We start from the raw sequence: 14424 nt of genomic DNA, 5'->3' as shown, positions 1-14424 counted from the left end.
AGCTCTACGATAGAGCACTTTTGTGCAAGTCAATAAGATAAGAGCAGCTGATTAATCGCGCCCGTCGTGTTTGTTCCTTCCAATTCTACCGGCCGCGCGAGCTTTTCCACTGCACTGCTCAAGTCTGATTGCTGCGCGCGACGCTTGGCGTTACAGATTTTTCAAAGTTCGCTTCTGCATATCGCTCGCGGAGAGAAAAATAAACAGGTAGCTTATCTTACCGCAAAAATATCGCTTACGTCCAACGCGTTAGCATTACCTGTGGAATATTTGAAGCCAGTGGTGCGCAACGTACAATAATTTTTTTAGGAACCTTGCGCGCGCATCTGATCAAACAGGCTGGTCAACGGATCACGGAGCTCGGTTCGAGCATCAGCTCGATAAAAATATTTCTCGACTGCGCGATAAAAGCGTGAGTGAGAAGCTGATCGGTATTCTCTGCACAGTCGCGAGTTGAAACTTTTGTCGGTCAGCCCTCGCGATGGAATGAGTTTAACAACACAAGGCTCCCTCGCAACTTGGCACTTGCCACAAAGGAAAACTTTTCTGCCGGAGGAGAGCAAACAGTTGCGTAAATTTTTCACGAGCGACACATGTCTTTTATCAGTTAGCTCGTGTATCCGAAAAACGAATTTCGATTCGGTTAATTTGGAGCGCGACGCTCGCGACCCACATGAGGCGCGCACGTGTGTGGAGAGGGGAAGCGAGTTGCTACTCGTCGTCGTCGTCGTCGTCGTCGTCGCCGCCGTCGTCGTCGGCATCGGCGACGCCGTCGTAATGGTAAAAACACGGAAAAGAAAGGATCGCGAGAGCAAGAGGAGAGAATGGTGTTGCGCGCGGCTCTTTCAATGGATCCTCGAACGCGGCGACAATTCAGTTAAGCGACCAGATAGATATCTCTGAGGCATCTTCACTTTCCTGGCCATTACGCTTGCCGCCGCCGCTGCCGTCGCCGCCGCCGCCGCTGCGGCGAGAAAGCGGAGGTGGATTAAGAGCAGATTCCTATCTCCTTCTCTCACACGTAGTAGAGTAGCGCACGCTCTTGCGCTAATTCCAGACGTGGAGCCGTTAGATCGCGCATTCAGGGGCTAAAAAAAAGGAACGAGAAGACGCGATATAGTCCAACGAAGCGCGTGGCCGCGGCGTCAGCATCCTGTTCGTCGTCTCCGCGTAGCCGCCGTCGTCGCCGCGCGGGGTTTTAAAGATTATTTTTACGCCGCGGCCACGGCGAGAGAGAGAGAGAGAGAAAAAACGTCTCTGGCGACAGTACCGCGGCAGCAGCACATGTGCCACAGTGCGAGTGCGTCCGGCGTTATGCTCGAGGCCTCCTCCTCCCCCTTCGATATTTACGAGGTTTTTTTTCTAAATTTACCTCTTTTTAGGAGAGCACGATTTTTCACCGAGCGCCAACGCGCGGCTCTCATTAAATTGCTCGCTCGCGAGAGCTTTTTCAGCGCTTCTATAATTGATGGACGCGATGCTTGACGTTGTTTTAGTATACGCACAAAGGCAACAGGCTCCTCTGCTTCTTCTTACGAGCACTTGGGAACGCTCCGAATACGTAGGGGATTCAATTTTTTCAGCCGCTCAAACGTCCCCGGCAGAGTTTGGAAAATTTCTAGACATTTGTTAGCCGAGAGTCAATGATTTGTTGGAAAAATTGATAATAATACAAAGTAATTGCGCCAACTTTGGTATGATATTTGTCAAGAGTTACAGTCGAAAGTGGTCACAAGTCAACGCTAATAATTATAACCGCATCAAGAAAAGTGGTAAAGAAAGGCACAGCACGTTTGAGAGAAACAATTAATTATTCATCCTCACGCGTGCAGTTGTTTTCTGGGTAGTCCTAAATCATAGCCATAAAGTCCGCTCGCCAGTTGGCAGAGAGTATAAGCGAGCGAGGAGGAGTGAAGCGGCGAGGAGGGAAGACGGCGACGGGCGACGAAGGAAGAAAAAGAGTCGGAGACGCGAGCGCGACTGCAGGCGGATGACGAAAAAAGTGCGTTGGCCATCGCACGTCCGCCCAACGTGCAGCAGCAGCAGCAGCAGCAGCCGCAGTCGTAGCGGCAGCACTCGTACCAAAAATATACACATGTGGAGACCCCTTGCCAAGGGTGTTGTTCTTCCAGATTTTTCGTCCTTCCTTCACTCGCTCGACGGTACAAGGGTTACCATGCCGCTGATGGATTTACGCTTCCTCTCTTTCTGTCTGTCTCTCTCTCTCTCTCTCTCTCTCTCTCTCTCTCGCTCGCGCGCGCCCCACTCGCATGCTTTTATTGTATGTTAATTTCTCGCGCGCGTATCAGGTGCATCTGGAAAAACTGTCACGGGCTCTCGTGGAATATCAATTGCTGCCGAGGCTTTTTCTCGAAAGTGAGATGTCGCCGGAGATATCGTTCGGAAAAAGAGATTCTGGACCGATCTGCTTTCCTTTTACGTCCTGCATGAGTCCGTTGTTTTTTTAATCGGCTCTGTTTGTTGTTTGTGATTTGAATATTAGGACTTTTGATCCATATTTGCATAGCCGCGGGATATAATTGAATTAACGGTTCTTTCAAAACCCCGACATGCTACGAATCTCGTCCTTTCATTCTCTCTTTGGAGTTTCGAGAATGCCCAGTCATCAGTCGCGCGGCATCAACCTTCGTAACGAGTGGCCGTTGAACTATCATAAATTCTGGATTTTTGTCAAGAAACCGTGTAAGAGCGCCAAACGCGTCCACTGCCTCGTCGCGGCGGTGATTTTTTCATCAGTGAGAACCTCAAAAAAACGAAATTTCCAGCCAGTAAAATGGCGTGGGGTGGCATCGATTGGTAAAAAAGCAGACATGCCGATAGTGTGCCGGCTCGTCAGTGGCAGGCGCGCGCACAAGTGCATGTATCGGCTTTTGTAGAGCAGACCGCGCTGTATCTGTCCAATCAGAGCTAGGAGAGGCCTCTGCTTTTTTCCCATGTCCATTTTTGCATAAAAAAATTCTCACCGTCATACTTTCGCACGGCTTCCCCTTTTCCCCCACACGAGCGCGCGTCCACGCACACACACACGCACATAGCCGGCGCATCATAGGAAAAGGTGCATTAACTAGCGGAAAGGATGAGGAAAAAAACCCGCGCACGTGTATTCCCCCCGGGGCGCTACGCGCACACGTACGCACGCACACGCATGCGAGCTAGGTGCATTCCTTTAATTTCTCTCTCTTTCTCTTCTCGCTTGGGCTCGTTTTTAGCTCGGCGCGGCTCACCCTTCAGCTTGTTTTTTTTGGCGGCCGCTGTCGCTGCTCTATCGAAGCGGGGTGCGTTGCGCGCACCTATGCATCGGAAGGAAATTGGGAGCGGGGATAACGCTGTAGCGGCGGCACAGTGGGGGATACACCTCGACGGGGCAGGGGGGAGGGGTACGGCACGCCGACCGAAAAAAACAGCCTTGCGGTACACGCGCGCGTACGCGCACACCCCGAGCAGCCGAGCAGTGCCACGGATTCTCCGTCGCGGCCGACTGCCGGATGAAAAAAAATCAACGACGTGGAGGCAGCAGCTCGCGAGCGAGAAATAAAAAAAAACGTGAATTACTGCTAGCCGCGCGCGATCACGCTGCGGAGACCGAACGAGAGAGTGAAAAATCCTCCGACCTCGAAAAGCATTGAGGGGGATGCAATGCTACGCGCGCCTACTCGACTTTTTCCCCCAAATTTCTCCCAAGTTTTTTAAGGGCGCGACTACTAAAAAAGGACGCGTGAGAACCGTCCTGTTTCCGCGAGACGTGAGATTTTTATTTCCGCAATCCTCCACCCGTCTCTCTCTCTCTCTCTCTCTCTCTCTCTCTCTCTCTCTCTATCTCATTCTTTACGTCTACGTGAGCACTGTTTTTTCGCTTTTCACGCGTTTCTGTACTTCGGGGGTTTTTAAGCTCCTGGCTTGAATCATTTAGGCCCTACTTTCTCACCGGCTCATGACTGATTGTTGATCTAACGGTTTATCTATCCAATTCTCAAGGACTCCCTTTTCATTCTTTGCTTCCTTTTTCTCTCTTTTTTTCTACTATTTCACAAAAAATAAACTACTGATCTTGAACTTTGCGTTACGATTTCGAGCGATTCACGATGTTACGCGGTCTGATTATTTATTCAATGATTATATAACAATTGTAAACATGAGAGACTAGCTGTATTGTTTTGAAATGTAAATGAATAAAGGGATGAAAATTCATCCTTGATATACCGAACGTTCCTCATTCCATAAGAAAAAATTTCAAGCATTTGTTGTGTGCATTCAAAATGTCAACCAATTTTTGTTATTCCTCTAATAGATCGTACAATTAGAATGGGTCTTTTTGAATATGAAACGCAGCTGACATGCGATTCAGAACTTAGAGAGAGAGAGATAGAAAAGTAGGCTGAAAATGAATTTCTTACTCAGCGAAAGCGAGACGTTTTATATGGGATGTGGGCTTGCACCCGCTCAAGCCGTTACTCCCATGCGCGCACACGAGAAAGGGAAAGACAAGACAGAACCATCGGCAGCGGAGCAGCATCATCTCCATTGCGCAAAAGCCGCCTCATCATAGAAGAAGAAGAAGAAGAAGAAGACGATCGCCGGATCCGCGCCCCTTCCTCTACGTAGGCCTGTACGGCAGATGGCCAAGGGGTAAGAGAGGCGACCGTGAAAGCACGGTCGAAAAAAAGGAGAGCCTTTGTAAAAAGCGATTGAAAAAAAAGGCGCGGGACCCCTATATACGGTGCACCTCTCTCTCTCTCTCTCTCTCTCTCTCTCGCTCCAGCTCCTTACGGTAAAACGACTGTATGCACGCACCTCTCTCTCTAGTGATATTTCTCTGTCGATCGAATTTCGGCCATTCAACCGTGGAGGAAGAGGCCCTTTACCTCCTTAATTCGCACAACGATCGCGCGCACATCTTTCTCTCTCTCTCTCTCTCTTTCTCTCTCGATTTCTAATCTGCTGTTCTGCTGCTGCTTCTCCAATGTCTCCCCACTTGCGATAGTCCAGGTGTGACCTCGATTATTTGCTAGATCAAAAAAAATAGGCACCCTCGCCATTTGTTTCTTTATATGGACCAATTTCTCCAAGGTGGGTACATTCGAAAGTGTTTTATTCCCGAAATCTTTACACTTTACAATAACAAAACAAACACAAATCCAATTGAAAGTTGTGGCTTGTTTTATAGAAAGTAACTCTCGGTATGTTCGATCGTCGCGACGAAAAGACATTTGATATCATAATTAAGTATAATTTCACGAATTATAAATTAACGCGCCGAAGCGTTACGTATATCATCGCGGTTCTTGCAAGAACAACATTCACCAACGCAAATGCAAGTTTATCTCTATTAAATAAAAGTACGCGCCTCTGTGATTAGCACTTTCCTCACGCGTGAGATTTTGCCAATAAATTAACTCCTACTGAGGGACTCTCACAAAAATTGAGATACCGTTCGACAACTATTTGCCTTTGATCCAAACGTCCTAAGCAAACTGATTTATAATATTCACCGTGGGCAAACGAGTCAAAAAAAGACTCGTCCGCAAGCTAGACCACTATTTTTTCCAAGACTTCGCGGCTGGAAATAATAATTTTCCCCGTGTATCTATCCCGAAGGATCTTTCATTTCGCGTAACTGTAAAGGATCCCGAGGGCCTGTGCTTGGTGCTGCGAGTGTGTGACCCGTATATATATAGATCTCAGGTAGAAAAATCCCGGCGGCGCCGCGAGCAAAGCATCAAGAGAGACAGAGAGGGAGGGAGAGAGAGAGAGAGAGAGAGAGAGGAAAAAAATCGTGGCCTGCATCGTATGCAGCGCAGACCAGCTGACCATTGGCTACGATGCTGGCGTGGGAAGAGGTCGCGCGTTAGGAAATTACTTCTAAATTGGCGACTCGGACGCGGGTTAGTAGGTGGCTTAGTGGCTTCGCTCGCCTCTTTTGGCTTCCGGAAATCCGTAAACCCGAGGCCTTTGTTTTCAGCCGCTAATTATAACGCGCCGGACTTTTTACTCAAGCGGATTTCTCAAGATTAATGGGATTTTGAGCAAGCGCGTAGTAACCTATCGAGCTGCGTCTGGACTAATCGATCCATGTAACAGCATTCGCTCATTAATTATATTATGTCTATAAAAATTGTTGATGTTTATGTGATATCTAACTCATACTTGTTAGAATTTGAGCAATGCGAAATAATTTTCGGAATTGAGAAATTACAACCGCAACCAAACCATTATGAAATATTATATATTGACAATTTTATAAGGTTCTAAATCGTATTATATATTGCCACATTAAAATGATATTAAAATCTTTAAATGATTAAATGTGAAAAAAACACAGAAAATTACCATTGAGAAAATCTTATTGTTTCTCAAAAATCTTCAATGCGAGCTGGGGGGGGGGGGGGGGCTCGTGCACACAGGAAACAATTTTGTCGCGCCGAGTGCTGGAGACGCGAGCGAAATAAGAGGGCGACGATAAGGGGTCCCTCGGAGTTCTCGTAGTCAATGTCGCTGCAACGTCGGCGGCTGCTGCATTTTTCACGAGTTTAAAAATAAGTGGCGCGCGCTGGAGCCGCGACTGGCCAAGGGTCAGTAACTCCTGCCGCTGCCGAAAATAGCCTTCCCCTCGAGTGGCGACGCCCGAACGGAAAGACTGCAAGCTTTCTCACTTTCTCTCTCCCTCCTCCGGCGTCAAAGTTAAAAAAACTCGGTATATTTACTTTAAGTCGCGTCGCTTAATGCGTTTCCATATAGGTGTGGCAACCAAACGATTTCCTGGACACACGGAGAAGAAGGAAGAAAAAGATGAAAAAATCTGACCGTCCGGCCGAATGTGCCAAGTCACAGGCGATTTTTCACGGGCTTCTGTCATATTTATGCCTATGATGGACGACTCGCGCGTGCATGTCGCAAGCAGATTTTTCGGGGTCCGATGACGAGGCGACTTCCATTCAGCCGAGTTCTCCGTTGCAGTTGGCTTTTCTTCGTACGTGCAGCCGATGACAAGAGCTTGCGCCACTTTCTGACGATTATGACCGCTCGGCTGGACCGCGCACGACCTTTCTTCGCCGATTTTTGCTGCTCGAATAAAGGAGCCACCAGAATAGCAAGCAGCCGGCAATGCTGCATGGATTTTTGACGCCCTACTCCCCCGTCCCTAAGCTGTCAGGCCAGTGGACAGACTCAATCGGACCTTTATGCCGGCGAATTCTTGCACAACTGCTAGGGGTCGACGGATTAGGCAGAATGCTGCCGCGTTTCGTTTAACGTAATGAAAAACAGTTGCGTATGCCGAAAAGGCCTCTGAGATTATTTGTTTTATATTAAACTTGCACAATTGCAGAGCTTATTGGCATGTTCTTATAATAATAAATCGACCATTTTTCAATAATTATATCTATAGATTTTGAAGAATATGAACTGATGCGGTCAGTTGGGAAAAGTAAACAATTAATGCATCGTTTTCATCCAATGTGTACAATGGTTCCAGAAGAATGGAAAAAATTGTTTTCTAGTTGTCGTCACGTGCAGTAATTGAAATAAGATTGATGTGTTAGAATTGGAAGACTCGTCGAAATAAAATTAGTATATCGTTGTAACTCGAAATGCACGAAAACCCGAATAAAAAAAAGAAAACAGCGCCGGCATTCAGCGTGGACAAAGGTAAAAAAAAGGTAAACTGAGTTTGAAAAATAGGCAATTTATGGAACACAAAAGGAAGCAAGACAATGACGGAAAGAGATACTGGCCAACGCTCGAGGCATCCGGTCGTCCGGATGATTCCTCACAGCCCCGAGTCACACACACGCGCACGCGTTACGTTGCAACGCAAGTAGGGGATCAGTTTTTCGTGCGGCATCCGGGGGATCCTTAATCTCTTCAGTGGTCGGCTGCTGCCGCTGCTGCTGCACCTTTTTTTCTCTCTCGCTTGCGCTCTTTCACGATCCCCGGAAAATACGTACACACACAGCTCGCGGCTGCTAATCGTTTTACACGAGTCAGCCCAAGGGGAAGGAGCTGCTCGCGAAATTTACACAGCCCGTATGAAAACTTTAATTGAATTCGGTTGGAACGTGAGGTAAGAAGTGCCGCGCGCGCCACTGGATAAAGAGCCCGAAGAGACGAGATTAGTATCTTCTTATTCTTGCTCGGCTCTCTGCCGTGACGAGACTTTGTAGTTTGCTTCTGGACTTTATTACTGGACCTTTCATTGTGCTTTTCTCTTTAGCAACTTCTCTTCCTTTGTCGTAAAATTTATCGATTTCGCTTTTTTTTTTATTGACGTCTATAAAATATCGTTTTTTCAACTTGAAGCTCTTATTTAATTTTATTTTACTTTCTTTTTCCACTTTTCCTCAAACCTGTTTAAGCCAGATTTTCTCGTTTACTTTCTATTTTATAACAAATAAGCATTGCGTATAAGATTACACGAAAGCACGTTAAAGGATTAAATGTTTAGTTGGATGCGTCGTTCGTTACAATAAATAAAAGTATGCGAGTCTAACGATTTCCAAGCGAACTCCCAAATTGATAGGCTAACGTGCACTTGAAACCGAATAAAGTGAGTGCGCGAGCGTAAGCATAGTAGTGGCAAAACCAGCCACTCAGGCGCGCGTGTGCGTGCTACGGACCTACGTATTAATTTGCATAATTGCTCGGTTAACGTGCACTGTCTCTCTCTCTCGTATGCGTGCGTGCGCCCCCTCGGTAATAGGGGCCAGATCGAATTTATCTCGCACATTGGCCCTCACCTGTCCAACGCGCTTGGGTGATGCGGGCCCAGACCCACGTGCGCGACTGACCACTCGCAGCGAATACCGAACCGGATCTCTTTACGGCGGCGCAGCGCTTATATATTCCAGTGTTTATTGGTGGTTTATGCCCGTCGATGTGTTAATCGCTCGCTTCGACTACTAAGCAACGTACGGTCGGTCGACGCGCGTGAAAACACGACGGTGCTCTCGACTGTGCCAGAGACGAGCAAAAAAAAAAGAGAGACACGAAGACGATGCGAGAGAACAAGCAGAACGTCAAACTTTTCGAAGGCGCATTAGACTTGCAAATGCCGCTGCTCGCTCGCCGAGCCGTCCATTGTGTTTCGCGCGACGAGAGAGAGAGAGAGAGAGAGAGAGAGAGAGAGAGAGAGAGAGAGAGAGGCTCCTACGCAAAATAATTGCAAACCCATTACTTTCTCCAGGCCGCGGCGTCGTGGCGGTGTTCTGCCCCCACTTCGCGAGACTCGCTGTCGTAATCGGCGTGCGGGGACGATACAGAAATCTCTTATCGCGTCCCGAATCTACGGACTATAGGCATTTTAATTGTCGTCTGATTGCGCCGCGAAGCGCAGTCCAGAAGGCTGTGCACGGCGCGTGCCTTCGACGGAGAGAGAGAGAGAGAGAGAGAGAGAGAGAGAGAGAGAGAGATGAGTATCGAATTAAAAGGGAAGCGAGGAAGGAGGAACCGCCGCACTCCGCGGGGTGTATCAGATAATTGAATCAGTCCGCGTGTCATTCTCGTCTCCGCGCTCGATTCACCGTCTCGCCAGACTCGCCGGCCATTTGTCGCGTCGATCTCGCGACATTTTTCATTCCGAGATGTTAACGACGACGACACGCGCGCACTCCGGAAAGCAAGGACTTTTCGCTCGAAAAAGACCCGCATGCTCGACGCGCGGACACCTTGTGCGCCACCCGTGCGGTGGCGTAGCCTCGCTTTTCATTTTTGTCGCGCGTGGCACAATGCCGCGAGAGCAGACACTCGCGCACACGTGTCAAAACAATCGGTGCGCAGGTGCACGAAATCGATGATGACGCCTAGCGACCAAGCGGCCGCTGTTTTTTCGGCTCGCCTCTCGGCTTTTCAACGAACAGAAAAAGAGCGATAGAAGCGAGGTTTTTTTTTGTCGATGATAATCGCCGCCGCGGATGTGGATGACGAGACGAGTACACGACGATCCGAAGTGGGCTGGGTCCGGGGCTAGCCGTTTGTCTTTTTCTTCTTTCGTTTCATTTTGATAGGTGTGCGTGTACATTGAAAAGAGTCTTTATCATTCATAACTCGACTAATTTGGTATTCGTTTCAATTCAACTGGAAATAAGCGCGTCTTTCGAAAGATTGATTTGGTCAAGTGGCTTTATCATCGGGTACGAGGAAAGGTGCGCGGTTGGGTTTTCTTTTTTTTTCGTCATGACGCGCTCTAAGACATGATTATAAATATACATGAGCGATAAGTAGATAAGAAACGAGGCATTCCAAGAAATGTGGTAATTTCGAGCAGACTCTTCATTGGTTCATCACACATCATTGAAGTCTGCTTCAATAATATTTATCGGGTGGCACGTCCCGCGACAAAGCAAGACTGCCGCTAAACGGTAAAAGCGGAAAGTCAGCGAAGGCTAAGTTGTGGCGAGGAAACTTTAATTGGGATCTGACGACGAGATATTTTCATATATTCGCGCGCGAGAAAATGCCGGCCTCTCGGCGGCTAGAACAGTGAGTTTATCGTCGGTGGGTCTGCTTCGATTGGCCGCGTGTACAGGAACAATTGGCATCGCTAACGACTGGCGAAGTGCAGCCTCGATAACAATGGGCTCGCGCGCTGGCATCTCCGCGCTAGAGAGGCGCAGCTCCTCGGAGACTGCCTGCCTGCATATCAGAGAAGATGCTACGCGCATACGCTCGCTGGCTCGGTTGCAAGTCCGAGAGGCGCGCGCGCGAGCCAAGTAGGGGGAGACAAAAATGACAATCATCGTCATTTTAATAATATGCAAAGGCACACGCACACAGGCGAGACGACGACGACGACGACGACGACGACGACGACGACGACGACGATAGCGACGGGGACGCGTCGAGCGAGCTGCGAGCAAGTGTGGTCACAATGGCGCGTTATATAATGACAAAGACGCCGGAGAGAGACCTCGGCTCTGCTCTCTCGCTCACTCTACCTTTCGCTCGACAAAAGGTGCGCCGCGCGCCCGCGAGAGCCGACTATAGGGTCATCCTACACCGGACATGTTTTGTCCCCGGCTCTACGGCAATCAGCATAAATATGGACGCGCGCGCCTCGGTCAAAACAGCTCAACATCGCTGGCAACGGCGAGGAAGCTTTTCCTCGCGGTAGCTCCTACACAATGCCACACAGGCAAGTATTAAAAAGAAATGTGTCCACGCTCGGCGTAAGACTCGCGTACGCGCGCCTGAGTCACGCAGTCGGCTTTACAATGTGCCTAATTTCACGCCCGAACGGTCGAAAGACAGCCGGTTGCGCAAGGTACACACGCATGTCAAGGCTAACGAGGCGACGTCGACGACGACGGCGACGACGGCGACGAGCATCGGTGCAAACAGGCAAAAAACGAAAGCTTATCTTGCGCTGCGCGCCTAATGGCAATTAGCTTTATTATTAGCGTCGTGAGCGAGGATAGCGATCTCGATCGGCTTGCCTTGTACGTGGCAGCTTGTACCTGCGATCATCGCCGAGACTCCAAGTTTAAGCTGGCTGTTCCCAGATAAGGATGAAACTGGCGTTCTTTGTACGGATCGCTCCATCTACCTCTCTCTCTCTCTCTCTCTCTCTCTCTCTCTCTCTCTCTCTCTCGTTCTTTTTTCATTATCTTGATGGGCTTGGTTTTTTCGCCATTTCAACCAGTGTAGCGTTTTGCCATTGGTCAGAATTCAGCGTGGCCTGGCATCCGATGCGATGAATAATGTATCGGCAGAATAATGACGCTCATTAAATTGTCCAAAGGGGCACGCGCATTATATAATTCTTATGATCTTAAAACATACACGTCTCGATTATTGGAAACCCCAATTCCGCATTCCAAAATATCTTGCACAAACTAATTATTCAACCGTGGGCAAGTAAGAAATTCATTTAGAATTATTATCGGAGACAGTTTAAAATAATCAGATGGGAATAGCGAAAATACTTTCGGTAGACACTGTCAATCAAGTTCACACGAGGAGAGCTGTCAGCCGCTCGTGTATTCTCATCGTGACAAAAGCCACCTCTAAACTGACACAATGACCTACGTGACAATGTATCCTCTGTCGCTCGATCTCTAGCTATCTCCTAATGTTTATGAGTCCTCCTTGAAAGAACCTCACGTGCGCCAATTAAAAGGAAGCTGAGCCCGTAAAAATCGACTGCACAAAAAAAATGTTTTTTCTTTCGGTCGGACAATACTTGTCCCTGTGTGGATGTTGGGGCGACATTTAAATGTATGTATTCATATGGGCGCGCTCTGCCGTAAAGAGGTGTGGTCAAAATTATTCAAACCGGCACCGAGCTGACCCCGGTCCCCTTCTCGCTCTCGCTCTCTCTCTCTCTCTCTCTCTCTCTCTTCTCGCTCACTTTCTAGACGCCCGCACCCACTCGCTTTATCCACGCGCAGCATCATCATCGTGCTCATCATTCTGCGTATGTATCTGTTGGCCCTCCCCCGTTTGCGCGTACCCTTTTTCTCTTGGCTCTCTCGATCGTAATACGAAAGCCGGATGATGCGTATGCTACCGAATCATCCTTTTTTTCTTCCAAGAGAGAGAGAGAGAGAGAGAGAGAGAGAGATATCGACACGTGCACAGCGTCGTCTTCGTAAACTAATTAAATTTACGTAACGCCTTTGTCGCTTTTCATCGAGCCGCCGCCGCCGCCAGATACTTACTACATGCAGTGTGAAGACATCCTTCTTCTTGTTCACCGCGGTCATAGAGCGAAAAAAAGCCAATCCTCGCTGTTCGAACAAAAGAGCTCGGCACGGAAAAGCCACACACACGAAAAGAAGAGCTTCGCTCGAGATGCTGGGACATGCGTCTGACATATGGACAGCGCAAAAACGATGCCTCGATGGCTGATCGATTGGCTACGGGGAGGCCCTTTTTCCCTCTCTCTCTCTCTCTCTCTCTCTCTCTTTCTCGCTTCTCTGTCTTGTGTGCCCGCGCGTGTGCGACCGCAGAACAAACAACAGCCAACACCGGAAGGCCCTGTGTACACGCAGAGCCCGACGTCGCACCTCTGCTCAGGATAGTCTACCTGCCCTTGAAACCTGGTCCACGCAAGGCGTTGCGCGATGATTTATCGGGTATCAGCTGTTACGAGGCGAACGAAAATCGTTAGGTCGTTTCGAGAGCAGCTAATGATGCGAAAGGCTGCGAGTCCGCCGAGACGATTAATAAAAGTGATCGCTAAACGACTGTTCGAAACTGTTGCGGCCGCTTTGGAAAACTGTCAGCGCTGCAGCCTCGGCGATGGCTACGGCGCGTGTACCGTTTCAATAAACCGCCAAATGAGCCACGATGGCGCGCTCGGGGAACGTCGCGCGCGCGATGGCTGTAATTTCCTCGGCGGAATGACGTCGTCGTCAGCGCTAAATGTACAGTAGCAGCGGCCCAGGCTGTATTCTAATCACTTTATTTGCCGACTTTCTCCAATTAGAAAAATAGCCGTAGCTCTATGGGCCGATCGATGGCCCATTACATAAAGCCGGCTCTCCGTGCACGAAACAATTCAAAGAGCAGCGACGGCGGCAGCAGCATCCGCACTGGATTGCTTTTCAGCGGCAGGAGGCCCATTGCGCAAGTGACGGCGGCGACGGCGGCGGCGTCGCGCGAAAATCATTAGGACGAATCTAGAAAAATTGACCAAAGTGAAAGTGCAGCGAGAGAGCAGATATATATTCCGGCGGAGGGGCAATTATATCGCAGGTAGGTGCACACCGAGAGCGACGGCGGCGGCGGCGGCGGCGGTGGGTGAGCCGTAGGCGCGCTCGCGAGTCCGGAATCGAGAGCAGCCGCGGTAGCGGTCAATGCGGCGGAGAGCGAGAGCATGCAGATGAATAGCTCGAGCGGCGGCGCGCAGAAAGCGTGAGAGCCGCCACCGCCGGCTGCCCTATATATCGCCGGCTCACGACTGACTCCTAAGCGAACGTGTTGTGTGTCGCCGCGCGCGCGCGCTGGCTGTTGCCTTTTAAAAAGCCCGCTCGGAGAAAGACAGGCCGAGGCAGGCATCTGCTGCTGCTGCAGCTTCGCTGCGATTTATGTGCGCCGCGCTCGGTAGCTCGCTGCTGGGCTGCCACTGATCAAGTGCCGCGCCGAGACACGCACGCGCGCTCGACAACGACGACCAGCAGCGGGCCCACGGTTCCTAATCAGCGCGCGATTTTCGGGCCACGCGAGGCACTCACCTCTCTCCCTCTCTCTCTCTCCTTTTGAATTGAGATTGCGCGCTTCGCTGGTGGGGGATCCTCGCATCCAGCCTGCGGACCTCGACTGCCGTGCACATTTATTAGTCGTCACACTTACTTGCATCAGCATTCCCGGCCTTGCAGAAGGCAATCGAGCTCGACTCGTGAACTGGCCATCGGCCGCGTGCGGCCTCGACAACCCTTTGTCCGAGCTGCGCGCGGGCTCGCTCGGGCA

The sequence above is a fragment of the Phymastichus coffea genome, unplaced genomic scaffold, assembly GCF_024137745.1.
Source record: "Phymastichus coffea isolate CEN01 unplaced genomic scaffold, Cenicafe_Pcof_1.1 PCOF00047, whole genome shotgun sequence".
NCBI lineage: Eukaryota > Metazoa > Arthropoda > Insecta > Hymenoptera > Eulophidae > Phymastichus > Phymastichus coffea.
This window is presented reverse-complemented; position numbering follows the sequence as displayed.